The following is a 15,767-nucleotide window of genomic DNA, read 5'->3' on the forward strand; positions in this document are numbered from 1 at the left end:
TCATCATTCATTCATATATGCCGTAATTCAGACACAATAGAACAATTGAACTCTTGATTATGATGATGATGATGATGGTCGTGATTTTATTTTTTTTTTTTTTGTTGATACCTGAGAAAAACAAAAACCAATTTGACAATGAATATAAGAATATGTGTGATAGAAACCGAAAAATAGCAACGAGAAATTTAGGTCTTTTGTTTCCACTTGTTTTTTATTAGGTTATATTCAATCGGTCAGCTTGTTTTTATGCGGTTGATTGAACATTGTCATTGGTTTTTTTTTGCGGTAATTATATCATTGTTATCGAAACAAAAACGGAAACATGAACTGATTTCAATTGAAAATCCGTTATTTTCCGTATCAAATTTATCGGCGGAAATGAAAAATATGAATGTCATACCATATGATATGGGTGATAATTTTCCACTGATAAACTAATATATATAGTCGACCCAATTGAATTATTAAACAGTTTGGTTTATTCACTCATTCATTAGTTTTTTTTTCTCATTCTTGATCTTGATTGTTTTTGGAGATATCCTCATCATAATTAACGATATGTTCTCGTCAACCAGATCAAACATGTTGATTATAAAATTGACTTTTTTTTATGATCACTATGTCGTGGCACATTATGGTACCCTTTTTTTCAGATAAAATTCAGTAAGTCAATTAGTTAGTTGATTTTTATTTATTTTGTTACAAGGTCAAAAGTGGATCTAATCTAATGTTAATGATAATGATGATGATGATAACCGAATTCAAAATGATGAACAGAAATCCAAATCAAATCGGAAAATAAATATAAAGATAATTATTATGAAGTCATTTTTATTGTCTTTCCAAAAAAAAAACGATGATTCTATTCAAACTCATTATCATCATCATCTTGTAATATCAATGATGAATGAACAAAAAAAAAAGAAACATGAAAATCAAAAATCAGTGAGTTAGTAAGTAAGTAAGTCAGTTGGGTAATATTGTAATAGTTGTAGTATCATCTTGAATGTAGGTTTAGCATCTGTTGTATTCGGGATTGTCGATATGTTGATGATTTAGATGATGATGATGATGATTAATGGATTCTTGAGATATATCAGGGATGGAATTGTTTGTTTGTTTGTTTGTTTTTTTTTCCTGCAAAAAAAATATTAAAAACAAATAGGGCAAAATAATAATAATAATAATGCATTATTATGCAATTCAGACCATTTATACTACTGCTGCATTCGCTAGGATTGTTCTGGTATATATAAAAAAAAATAATTTAGTGATTAATGATTGTTAATAATTGTGAACCGTAATCATTTTTGCCTCCTATTACCGCCACCATCATCATCATGATCAAATCAGAAATAACAACAACAACAACAACAACAACAAATTTAATGTCGATTATTGTTGTTGTTGTTGTTGTTGTTTCAACAAAGAAATTCTTCCTAGATAGTTTTATTGATAATTGACTCGGAAAACAAATAAATATACCGTTATATGGATGATAATGATGATGATCAAATAAGTGGATCAGAATTATGGGTTTTTTTTGTCTTGTTTTATTTTTTGTTTTTTTTCGTTGAAAAATTTGGTTGTCAAAATTGAAACTCATTTATAATGTCGGTTTAAAAAAAAAATACACACCGGATTCAGGTAATTTCAATCGTAACACCTTGAAATCTTGATTAATTGTAGGGTTGAAAAATGAATAGAATTCTTCAGCCGTGTGATTGCTTGATGTTATCATCATCACATAATCATCATCGTTGTTGTTGTCATTCAATTAAATTAGATGTCACAATGACAGAAAAAAAAGAAGAAAAATGAATCCAAATTCCAATGTAGAAAATGGTGATTTTTTGTGTTAAAATTTAAAAATTTTTTGTTTCCAAAAAAAATTTCCGTCACAATTTATCACATTGGCCTTTTTGAAAAATGTTTTTCCAGCTAGGAAGTAGTTTGCAATAGTAGTAGCCATTCTTCGTTAAAATTTCTATTTATCATGGAAATCCTTAAAAAAAAGCTGGAAAAAACTGAATAAAAAGAATCAATCACGCAGGGTAATACAGGTAAAATCACCTTTAAAACCTTTGAAGTGAATTGATCGATTATCATTTTTCACCACACACACACACACACACATACACAAGAAGATTATGATTACGTATCTTCATGACTTCATGATTTGGTCATCATCATCATCATCATCATTCGTCTTTATAATTGAATAGAAAAAAATTCTTGAACTCGATGAATGCTTCCTATGTATGTGTGTGTGTGTGTATGAATACCGTTACAATCATCTTCCAAATAGGATTGAAAATCAATTTTCATCCATCTCTCTCTCTCTCTCTCATCATTGAATTGTGATCATCATTTTTGTGTTAAAGACCACCACCAAAGTAAATAAAGCAAAAAATGCAAATAACAAATCGATCAAATCAAATTAGATTTGTTTAAATTCTTATTTGATCATTGAATTGAATGAAAATTTGATGACAAGATTGAAATGGAGAAGATCAATCATCATTATCGTCATCATCATCGAATTTTCAAAATCAATATATATCCGATTTTTCAATTTTTCGATACTATCCAATACTGAATAAACAAGATGATTGCCCGGATAATCGTTACAATGTATTCATTGGAGAATGATTGGAATTCTCTTTTTTTTAATCAATATTTTTAGGAGAGAACAAAAAAACGTTATGATTGGATTTGTATATTAAAATGAGAAAAGAAAACAAATTCAAATTGCATGAAAATTTGATATCAATTGATGATATATACAAAAAATATCATAAATTCATCTTTTAAATTAATAAAAAAAAATTCTGATTACATGACTGCTTTTACCATTTTCAATATCGTCAACAACAAAAAAACCAAATATCCATGTCATCCTTGATTTACAAGATGCGGAAGAGATTTATTGTTTGATGATCATCTCATCATCATCATCATTATAACCAAAATGTTTAGGCATTTCTATGAGAACAACAAAAAAAAATATTACCTATATATACAATGGCAGCACGAAAGATATACAAACAAACCAACAAGGTGCGTTCATCATTCTTTTTTTTCTGTTTGTTGTTGTTGCTGTTCACTAACATAATAATAATCATACAGCAACAACAACAACAACAAGCAAACAAACAAACAACTTGATGATATAACGGCGGTTATATCATCAAAATCATTATCATCATCATCATCATCATGTCTGACATATAACCACACTGACAATCATTGACTAGCCATAAACATAAAGCGAAAACATAATCATTTCTGTGTGATGAAATATGATCAACATTACCTTGTAATAATGATGATGAATGATATTTAAATTTTCAAAATTGTTGTTGCTCCATACACAAATTTAGTTACTTCAATTTTTGCGATGATCATCGACAACAACAACACCGGATTTGTTATTGAAAAATTTAATATGTTTATCGATATGAAATGATTAATTGAATGGATTGAACGGTTTTTATTGATTTTGTTGAAAAGAAAAAAAAATCATAAAACACACAAAAACACAAAAATCAAAACATACTCACGCACACGCATAGACGCAAACAACAGAGCAAACAGGTCAATGTTCAATATTGATTTTTTTTCATCCATACATGAAGAAAAAAAAACATTCATAATCATCATTCATCCATTCATTCATTTCGGTTATCATCTTTACGGTCAAACATTATTAGTGTGTGTGTATATATGTGTATTGTTTTCATCAATATTGTTGTCATGGCCATTGTTCAATAGAAGATATGCTGATGATAATGATAATGAGCATTAAAGTGGAAAAAAAATTTGGATCATTTAAATCTCTTTTTATATATGCATATAATAATAAAATTATTTAATATTCAATTTTCAATGATTAAAATGAATATATTCAATCTATGGTCTTCCGATATGATTACTATCTGTGTGTGTGTGTATGTGTGTGTTCCAGTGTGTGGAATGATCAAATCCAAGACCACACCAAATCATAACGATAAAAAAAAAGTCAAAATTTTTTTTTCTGATTTCGACTTTTTCTCCTCCTTTTATTTAACCTTTTTTGTTTTTGCCGATTCCCATGACGCCAAGTTTTTTTTCAATTGTTTTTTTTTCTTAACATCGTCATCGATTCTTTCTTTTTTTTTTGTCAAGCAATGAATGATGATTAGATTTTTTTTTTGTTTTCTCCAATTGATTGATTGATTGAATCAAGATCATTATCAATGGTTTGAGATCGAAAAACTAATGGCTATTAAATAAACAATTTACCATACCAATTGTCCAATGAAATGAGAGAGAGAGAGAGAGAAAAAAAAACATTTGTTTACATTGTTATTCTATTCTTGGTCGACATCTCACGAAAAAAAGGGGTTAACGAAATGACCAAATATTACAAACAACAACAGCATAATTTGCATGAATGAAATGGAAAAAATTTTCACAAGGCCAAATTGAATTAAAAATTGTATAAAAAAAAATTCAAGGATTAACTCAAATGATAGTTTTTGTTGTTGTTGTTGTTGTTGTTGTCGTCTAGTGATATTAACTGTACAACAATGATCGTGTTTTTTTTATGTCACATTTAAATGATATTTCCGTCTTTTTTTTCATGCAAAACATTCGTTGGCGTTTGTTCGGCCATTTCTTATTGCCACTTAAATGGATAATATATGAAGAAATTATGTTCTGACTTAAAAACATTTTGATTTTTGACAAACCAAAATGTAAAGCCGGAAAAAATCATTATAATAGGCCAGCCAGTTATTCGACAATTGTTATTCAATTGGTTGTAATTGGTAAAATGGCTAACGGGTGAAAATAAAGAAAACAACAACAAAAAAGGCTCAAGATGATAATGACGTCGTTATGTCTACGTTTGCATTGATTATTTCATTGGTCTGTTTTGTTCTGTTTTTTTTCAGTGGCAAAAAAAAAATGTTGATGACATGTATAGTTGTTTATTATACTGCTTCCGTAATCTATTAGTCATCATCATCATCATCATCATCAAAATAATCACTAGTAGCAGCAAAATATCGGTCACTAATTAAATTTACAGCTTCCAAATGATCTGAACTTGACCATTGAATGGATCATAATGAATATATACCATTGACCACAAATATCCGACCAAAACAATGGTTAATTTTTTTCCTATAGATTTAAAATATGGGCCAATCTAAAATGTAAAATCGTGAATCATCAATCGGTTTGCTTCCTGGATGTAAATAAATTCAATTAGCGAATAATCATGAATCAAAACAAAACAAAAACAAAAGATTAAATTAATCAGAAAAAAAAATTAATGTGAATAAAACACCCTTGAATATATTTATATTGAAATCATGGCCCATTTTTATCAATGAACGATGATGATGATGATCATTATCATTCATTATGATAATGAAAATACAACACATTTGCCTAATATTTCATTCTGGTCATTTGAAAAAACAACAACAATTAACCCAGATATATAATGTTTTTATTATTTGCAAACAATTGGTCTGTTTATAGTCTATGAAACTGATATCATCTATCAACAAGTGGATTTTTTTTTTTGATTCTTGTAATGTCACGTGACCAATTATTTAAATTGGTGTTGTTTCAACAAGTGATATTTTTTTTTTGTTTGTTTGTTTGAATGACACAAGTTTTTTTTTATATTTCCAGTTTTAATTTCAGTAATTTGAGAATTGTGTGTGTGTGTGTTTTTTTCATATAAAAATAAATATAGGACACCCATAAAAAACGATTGTTTTTGGTTTGGTTTTTGCTTTTGAAAACAATGAAAAAATGGCCGAAAAAAAAATTTCCGTTTCACATTCACACACTATTTAACACCTCAGAGTGACAATTTTATGATGTTCATCATCGTGTTTGATAAATTTTTTTTCCTTTCAATACACACACACACTGTGGATTTGAATTGAAAAGATTTGAGATTTAAAAACAACAACAACAACAACAACAAAAAACAGGCTCAAATAAGAGAAAATGGATCAATTGAATTTTTGTTTTTTTTATCCAATTATTTTTTGTTTTTTTTCTTTCGTTATCGTTTCTATTTGATTAAAATCAATCAATCAATCAATCAATTGATTGATGAACGCAACACGTAATGAATAAATGAATTTCGAAAGACAAACATAGCCCTCCATTGAAGGTTATATTATGTGGTTGCTTTTCTGTTTTTCATTTTCGATGTTAATTAATCGAAAATGAAAACTGATTGTTTTTGTTGTTGTTGTAAGTAAACAAAAACGATTATAATTAATTGAATCTGGTGACAATACATGTGAATGAAACATTTTTATTGACCAAAAATAGTGCAGAAAAAAAACAACACTAAATTATCAACAGAAAGCATCGGACATGATGATTGTAAATGAATAATAATCAAAAAAAAAAACACGTGCGTGCACGTTGCCAAATATTAAAATGGCAGCAGCAGCAGCGGCGGCAGCCAAACGATTTAATCGCTGTATTTACAGTTGTCAGTTTATAAATGATGATGATGATGATGATGATAAAATTACATTATAATTATAAAAAAATGAAATGAAATGAAATTATTATGTAACAATCCATAAATGAAATGCTTGTGTGTGTGTGTTTGTTTGTAGATAGATATGATAATTATTATTATTGAAAATGAAATAAAATGAAAATGAAAATGATTGAATTGGAATTTTCATTTTTTTTTACTTCGCTAAAAGTTATTTCTCAATTTTCAATTTTAAATGTCTGAATATTCGACATTTGATGATGAATCGGTCCAAAAAAAAGAAGAGGATTTGCTGTTCAGAATGAACATTTTTTTTTCTTCAAAATTGTCATGCGTGTGTGTGTGTGTGTGTGTAGATTTTGGGCGCGATACATTCGATTGATTTGATTTGTTCGTCCCTCTAGCACGAAACAATAAACGAGCGCTTGTGCATGTTGTCGTTGTTGTTGTTGTTGTTGTTTGAATCTCAATTTCAATTTTGAAAAAAAAGCGAATGATGATTATGTCAGAACAACTGGCTAACAAGCTGCTAACAATTTAAACTTGATTTTTTTTCTTTTTGGGATATAAAACGATAAAATAAAGTGGTAAAACAAAAACAAAAACCACGGGATGTAAGAATACGTAATTCAATTGGATTGAAACATCAAAAATCATTTTTTCTTTTTTTCATTACAATTGGATTTTTGAAAAAGTAAATGACATATTCAATGTGATAATGATGACGATGATGATGGCTAGGTGGAGTTGATTGTGTGTATTGATTTGGAGGCGTTGTGGATCAAATAAGAAAAAAAAATCTGATCGATTGAATCATTTCATTTGTGTATTTGACTTTTGGATCAAAAAAAAAAAAATTTTTTTGTCGTTGGTCATTCATCAATTCATTCATTCATTCAACTTTATTATATATTATTTATTATTGAAATCAAACGTGTAAAAAAAAATGTAACAATTTTCATTTTGTTGATGATTGTTGTGTGTGTTGGGCAAATCAAATTTTTTTCCTTTTTTTCTCATTCAGACTCTTCATCTGATCTTGATCTTTTATCCATTCATTCATTCATTCATTCAATGATTGGTAGGATTTTCCTTTTTTTTCCACACTTTATCAATCGATTCAAATTGGATTTGTTGACCACATGGATGTGTATATACATAATTGGTTCCAATTTGATTTCTTAGATCATTGTATCCCAATGGATGTATGTGTGTTTGAGTGTTTCCGATGTGATTGGAAACGCCTATTCATGTGAATGGTCAAATGATGATGAAAAGATTGAATTAAATGCGAGAAAAAAAACTTATGATAATAATCATCAAAAAAAAAAAAAAAAAAAATGCCAAAATGTGTATCACCACCACTATCGTGTGGTGAAAAAAATGAAAAAAAAAATTTTCTTCGGCCAAATTATTGCCTATCCGTTTGTTGTTGTCAATGAGATTTAGACATTTATAAAAAAAAACAAATTTCAAATCAAAAAAAAAAATTGGGAAAATTGAAATTTCAAAACGAAAAAAAAAAAATTTTTATCAACAAAATCAGACAGGCCACACGGATAGTTCCGTATCATCAGCTGTCTTGATACATGTCTGTGTTATTAAAAAAAATATGATGATGATGATGATGATGAATAAATCAGAAAAACAAAAATCCATAATTAATATAAATTGATAATTAAGATGTTTAGTTGAATGTTTAGTTTTTTATTATTTTGAAAAAAAACCTATGAACATTCAATTATTGAACGAATCGACAAACAAACAGACTGATTATGATCATCATCATTCAGAGAGATCATGATCATTGGCAGAAACCATAGCTAATGGATTTCTACAAAAATATTGAAAATCATGATGATGATACGTACGCCACGTACGAGTCAGTGAGAAACATGTGTGTATTTTATTTTTCATTGTAAACCGCCATTAAACAACAATCATTTTGTAATGTGTCAGTCTGTGTGTCAGTTGATGAATATTGAAAAAAAATCAATGATTGCCGGTTGAATGAATGAATGGATGGATGGATGGATGATGTGAAATGATGGAAATTCTAATAAATGAAAAAATGAATGAAAAACTCTCTGGCATTCGACTGACAAATAAAAGGTCAATAATATTCTAACGGACAATTAATTCAGTTTCTTCAAAATTTTCATTTTCACAAAACTAAAAACAAAAACTAGAAAAAATGATCAAATCATTTTAAAAAGGAAAGAAATATTTAAAAAAAACCGTTACAAATTGACCCGTGATTATCAATCGTTCCAACAACAACAACAACAACGACAACAACATTGTAACTCATTAATTTATGAACGTTATCAAATGCGATTAAGATGATCAAAATCAATTTACAAACAACGAAAACAACCTGTTGCCTTGGATTGATAATCTCATCTTTTTATTCGCTCCTTCTCATCATCATCATCATCATTTTCAATTTTGTTTGATCGAATGATCGGTGAATTTTTGTTTCTGTATTTGTTGTTGTTGATGCTAATAGCCAAGTGTAAAAATTCTTAAGATGATTGTAATAACAACAATCGATGACATTCGATCCATTGATTGATATGAAAGAAAGAAAGAAATGAAAGAAAAATGAGATTCAAATCGATGGATCGAGGTCTTTGTGTGTGTGCATCATCATTAACAAGTATCGAAATACGTGAAAAAATTCCACTTTTTACAGGGTTACTACCAAATTTTATATTGTTTGATCGATAATAGAAAACGAAACGAAACGAAACATTCCATTAGCATTCATAAACAAACAAACAGCTCTTCTGGTTGTAAATTTCAATTTCAAAACCTTGAACTGAAGAAGAAGTTTTTTTTTTATTTTAATTCAATATTTCTGGATTTTTATCACATGTACGAAAATGAAATTAATAAAATAATAATGAAACGTAGTAGTAGTAGTATTAGTAGCTACATTTCTATTGAAATTTTATTGATTTTTTTTATCGATTGATTGATATATGATATGATGATGAATGTTTAATTGAAAAGCAATATGTTGATGATGATGAAAGATTCATGACTATTTAGAATGGAAAAAAAAAGTTATTAAAAATAACGAGTATGATGATAATATACGATGAATATAAAATTTTTACATTTGGCCAATTCACATATATTGTGTCGATATGATCATGATGACGATGATGTTTTCGGTGATGTTGTAATAATCCAATCCATTAATGTTATATAACAAAACAATTCTCAAATCGGCAGGTAGTCGCCATGTTTTTTTTTAATATTTATTTCGCTGTCATCATTTTCATTCGTCATTTTGAATATAACAGCAAAAAAAAAGTCAAATATTTTTGGCCATGTATCAATTGTGTGTATGCGTGCAGTGGTCAAAAAAAAATGAATGAATGACTTTCTCCCGCGCGGGATATATTTGCCAACGATATACATAAATGTCTTCGTTAAAATATTAAATACATCATCATCATCATCATCAATGGATTCATTCGATATGCAACCATTGTATTCAATCATTAATGAATGAAAGAAATTGACCCATTCAATTCAAATAATTCACATTCATTTTTCTATTCATATAATCATCATCAACATTTATTATTATATATTGAAATTCACAATCAAAATGGGGAAAAAAAATTTGATTATTAAACAAATGATGATTGAAATCATCGTGTCAATATTTATTTCATAATCATCATTATAATTATGAATATGAAACCTTGATCAGAATATGTGATTTACAATGATGATAAAAAAAACATTTAGAATTTTTAAAATTCTTGTCATTATAAAATTTTTCAAAACATTTACCTGTTTGATTTTCTCTTCCTCTACGTTTTTTTCCCTATTTGTTGTAGTAGCATTACGATCAACAGCCACACAGCAACCGGTGTTTGTAACACAAAAAATTAACGAGAAGCATATAGTTGTGTGTGCTTGAAAATCAATTGCTATGATCAATGTTTAAATTGCTAGTAGCATAGCATTATGGTAAAAGTAATGAAATTTTTTCTGCTCTCTCTCTCTTCAAAGCAAATGGATGGTATGCAAAAATAGTTATATCGATCCATTCATAGAAGACAAATCGGACTAAGTCAGTCTACTTTTATCATCCAAGTTGTGCTGATGATTGGATTTTTTTTTGTTGGAATTTTATTCATTCAATCGTAAAAACTGTGTAAATGTAAACATTTTGGCGCCAAATTTTATTTTATATTTTATGGAATTTATGACTCAACAATGACAATTCTAATCGATCAACAACATTGACAACAATCATCATTTTGTAATCACTGTGTTTGTGTGTGTGTGTGTGTGTTTTGTACTTGATCGATTTATTATCATTTACCCGCATCATAAACCTGGATTTTTTTTTCTCCGGTTTATCATTATGTGATTGCTATAATAATAATAATTAATTCATTCATTTATGACTTTTTTTTTCATCGAATGTGAATATTATTCAATAGAATTCATTGAACCCTTTGATTATTGGAATTTTGTTTTTGTTTTTTTTGTTTTTTTTTTCGTCAATTTTTTTTTTAATCATCACCATTATCAATAAAACTGGATAATTGCTTATTGGTTAAATGTCGAAAGAATTTCCTGTTTATCAAAAATCCTGAAATCAAAACAAACATTCCGACTTTATGTTTTTTTTTCTCTCTCTCTGTGTGTGTATGTGCTTGTGATATTTACCGTTTTTTTTTTTGTCGACTAGATAACCATTTTCAATTTCATTTGTGGCTTTTTTTCAACAGAAAAAAAATTAACATTTCAATTAACATCATCATCGTAGTCGTCGTCGTCGTGGTCGTCGTTTTTTTTGACCAAGCCGGTAAGTCATGTTTATTTTTTCTATTTTCTATCAACATTCAGGAATTTTTCGCTTCATTTTGAAATCGATAAAGTTCTTTGACCATTCGAGAAATTTTTTTTTTGAATCATGAATAAAGAAAAAAAACGAAAAAAAAAACTTTTTAGATTAGGTCTAAATAATCAGTCTTTGGCTGGTTATTTTCTTTTTCTTCTTCTTCTACTGCGATTTTGTGTATTGATCAATGACCTTGAGAGATGAACCTTGGATTATTATTATATGTTTGTGATAATGATAATATATAATGGCGACAACATTCTCATTTATTTAAATCTTCTCATTTGGCCATTATCTATTGACAAAAATAAGGATTATGAACCAAAAAGTGTTATCATTATAATTGTTGTTCATGATGCCAGAAAAACCTAAATGAATCATAAATTATTTTTTATAGAATCCAGGTATTGAATGTTTTTCTTTCCAATTGCACTTATGTTACTCAATCATCATTCTTCAAAAAAAAAAAAAAAAAATTCACATCCTACACACATCGATTTTAGTTTGTTTAGTGGCGAAAAAAAAACACTGAGCAAAGAAAGATAAATGAATCTGAATTATATGTGTTTTTTTTTCTTTCATTTCGATGACCAGTTTCGTAATGATAATGATAATAATGGTGAAAAAATGATAATTTTTTTTGTTTTTGTTTTTGTTTTTCGTTGGTGACCATTACATTTTTTTTCTTCTGTTGTTGAAATTGAAAGGTGGTGTACGGTGAGATGATGATGATGATGATGTGGATAAATATTCTTTAGATGAAATCTCTCTCTCTTTCGTTGACCTTCACGCAAATTGTATGCATATTGTAATCAGATCAAATCAGAAGTCAAGAATTTACTTTTAAAGAAGACGCCATTACATGTTTGGAAAGTATTTTTTCTTTAATGTTTCGATTCAAAATAGGAGAAGAACAAGACGAAAATTAAAATCTAAATGTCATTTGGATTGATTTTAACATACACACACACAAAAATGTCTCGTGCTAATGTCACATTTTTTTCCCACTAGAATGATGATGAAGATTTTAAAGTTTTTTTTTCATTATGATGTCGATTTTAATACATTTTCTTTATCACCATTATCATCATCATTGGTTGGTAATTCACTTTCGCTATCATTGCTTTTATTTGTTCTTTTTTTTGGCTTGGTTTAGTTTGGTTTACAAATTTTTGTTTTTATGATATGATGGTTAATGATTACCAAATTTGTCCTTGTTATATGGATGCAATTCATGGCCAATCCAAATTGAAGAATGACTTGTCCTTGCAATTAAAATGTCTATCTCTCTCCTGCTCTTCCTAGGTGTGTGTGAGTGTGTGTATTGCAAAGAAAATTTTTCCATTATTTCCATCCATTTGTTTCTTTGGTGATAATATCTTTTTTTTCTGTTGGTTTATCAAAAATTTGGTGAAATGTCAAACAGATGTGTGTGTGTTGATTAAAATATTTAGAAAATTTTCTTGTTGCTGCTATTTTTGTCGGTTTTTTTTGCTTGTAATCTAAAGGATAAACTTGAATTTGAAAAATTATGACCAAATTGTTCTTTCGGTTCATTGTCATCGTTGTTTGTTTGTTTGTATGAATGTGTGTGTGTGTGTGGGAATAAAACGCGAAGGTGGTGATGTTCGTTTTTTTCTGGCCAGAATTATCAATGTTTTTGTTTCTTCATATGGAGTAAAAAAAATGAGAAAAATCATTAAAAATTCATTTATCGTCCTCATCATCATCATTGGTTTCTTGTGAAATTTAGATTTTACATTCTGACTGAATGGCTGATTTATTTTTTCTGATGAATATGATTGATCGAGAGTGGTTTTCGTTTGTTTTTGTTTTTTTTACCATAAAAAAAAAATTTTTCTCATCTAGCCAAAATCATTGGTCACCGATTTTCATGGCTAAATTTCGATCAATCGATCGATTTTTATAACAACAAAATAATCAAACATTTTTTTTCGCTCTTTTTTCATCTTCATGTTCCAATGTGTGATTGTCAAAATTTGTTGTTGTTCTTGTTGAATTAAATATAAATCACGATTTATTACAATTTTGATCATATTGGTTAACGATATTTTGAATATATCATTTTTTATTAAAGCATAGAAAAACAAACTGTGCAACAGGTAATTGTTGAAGAAAAACTTGTTGCTTGTTGCCGCTATCCTAAAACCTATGAGAATTTTTGATTTTTGTTGGAAAAAAAATCATGATTTTTTTTTGCATAATCATTTCTTGTTGTAAATATATTCGTACAACATGAACATTACCTTGATGTTGATTTTTTTCATCATCATCACTATTTCAAAATTTCATTCATTCATGCATTTTTCTGCCGAAAATTTTATTCAATGGCACGCGTTTATATTCACCATTTTCTCAATGATTTTAGTAGATTTTTTTTTTTGTTTTGATGTGAAAAATTCGACTACATGACAAGCCCCTTAGTATTCTTTGTTTTTTTTTGGGTTTTTACACGCCCAATTTTTTTTCCCACTTGTGTTTCACAGGGTGCTGATGTGGTCATCATTAAATCACGATGAAAGTACCATATGCATGACCTTTTTTGTTCATCTTTTTTTTTGTCGTTGAATTTGATTTTATTTTATATTTGCATAATTATTCTCATTCTTCATACTTCATTGGTGAAAGTATCAGAAAAACAAAAACAGAAAAAAAATTATAATACACACCTTTTTTTCGTGTAAAGTTTGAATTTTATGTTGTTGATGCAAATGTTGTGATTTTTTTTTTTTTTTTTTGGTTTTAAATTTTTCAGGAATTTTTCATTTTTTATCACTTTTCATATGGGTTGGTTGGTTTGTTGGTTGGCTGGTTGCACCAATGTGAACCACACAGAATTGTTGAATGTGAATTGAATGGAAAAAAAAATAAAATTTTTTTTTACTGCCAATTTCATTCACTACTGGCTGAATTTTTTCATTTTTTGTTTTTTTTTTGCTACAATTTTGACATTTTGAAAATTTAATTTCACCAACAATGGTGGAAAGTGGCTGATAAATGTTTGATTTTAATCTTTTTTTTCTAAAATGAGGCCTCACACGTGTTGAATGATTTTGTATTTTGTATTTTTTTTTTTGTTTCAATTAATCAAACAGGTTCGTATTTAAATCGAATTTTTTTTTTTCGTTGAAATCGACAAAGTTTGTGTTTGTTGTTGTTGTTGTTGTTGTTTACCTTCACAAAAATTTTTGTTTCCCCTACCGTACAGATAAGATTAATCATTGGCCGGTGTAAATCTTGAATGACAAATTATCATTTTTATCTGTCATCATCATCATCATCATCATCTTCGTCTGTGTGTGCGAGCATTTGCAGATGCAACGAAAAAATTGTCATTCAATCATGTTTTTTTTCAACATTTATTTATTCACAAATCTTATGATGATGGAATTTTTCTAAATTTGACCCTCTTTAAGAAAGATTTTCATACTTTTTGAACCTCTTTTCATGTTTTTTTTTTATAAATCAAAGTGGATAAATGTTTATGTTGCTGTCGATTTTTATCTCATTTTTTTTTCTTCTTCTTCTTTCGTCTCGTTTTTGTCCTGCCATTAGTATTATGCACACACGCGCGGGTACACTTGCATTTTTTTTTTGGTTGTTTGTTTGTCGTTACCATTTGAAGTAATACCCACATATGAATTTTTTTTTTTTACTTTCAACTGGTTTTAGGTTTGTGTCAATAAATTATTTAACCCACCAGTTTGTTTCATATAAATACTCTCTCTCTCTCTCTCTCTCTCTTGGCATTTTTTTTTTTTGCCATCTTGATTATCGATTTTGTTCTGTGTATAAATATTACATAACTCATGTTGTCATGTGTCATTGGCTTTGGATTGGTATTAATTTCAAATTCAATTTGGTGGTCGTGGATTCGATTTTTTATCATTTTTTTAAAAAATCCCAAAAAGAAAAATTTCAAGTAATCATGGATTGATTTAAAATTTCTTTTTTTTCCAACAATTTGCTACTTGTTTTCAGAAATTCTTTCGTCATTTTTTTTATGACTTATTATCTTGTTGTTGTTTTTTTTTATTGTTTGGTAGTAAATGAAGCGTCAAATTGTCGCGTGTCTCATCAGACATTGGTTAATTGGCTTCAATTGTTTTTTTTGTGTGTGTGTGTTATATATGAATTATCAAGTTTGTCTATCAAGTCATCATCATCATTGGACACCCAGACCTAGACCGACTTTATGACGACAATATGTTTTGTGGTCACCATAATTGCTTGATTGACGAAATTGCTAATATTTGGCCAGTCTGGCCATATTAGCAGCAATGTTTTGTAATGTAAACCATGACGAAATTTTTTTTCCCGATTCCTGATAATTCTGTCGTCTATACA

At 28.3% G+C, this 15,767-nt stretch overlaps 1 protein-coding gene across 1 annotated transcript in view; it reads left to right on the forward strand.

Annotated features, from left to right (window-relative positions):
- The first annotated feature begins 10,628 nt into the window (after positions 1–10,628).
- Positions 10,629–15,767, forward strand: part of LOC124489796 (uncharacterized) — a 58,098-nt gene continuing 52,959 nt past the window's right edge. Inside the window, 1 exon segment of the mRNA XM_075734456.1 lies at positions 10,629–11,363. The gene's annotated coding sequence lies outside the window, so the exon portion shown is untranslated.

Source organism: Dermatophagoides farinae, chromosome 10, assembly GCF_024713945.1.
Source record: "Dermatophagoides farinae isolate YC_2012a chromosome 10, ASM2471394v1, whole genome shotgun sequence".
Taxonomy (NCBI): Eukaryota; Metazoa; Arthropoda; class Arachnida; order Sarcoptiformes; family Pyroglyphidae; genus Dermatophagoides; species Dermatophagoides farinae.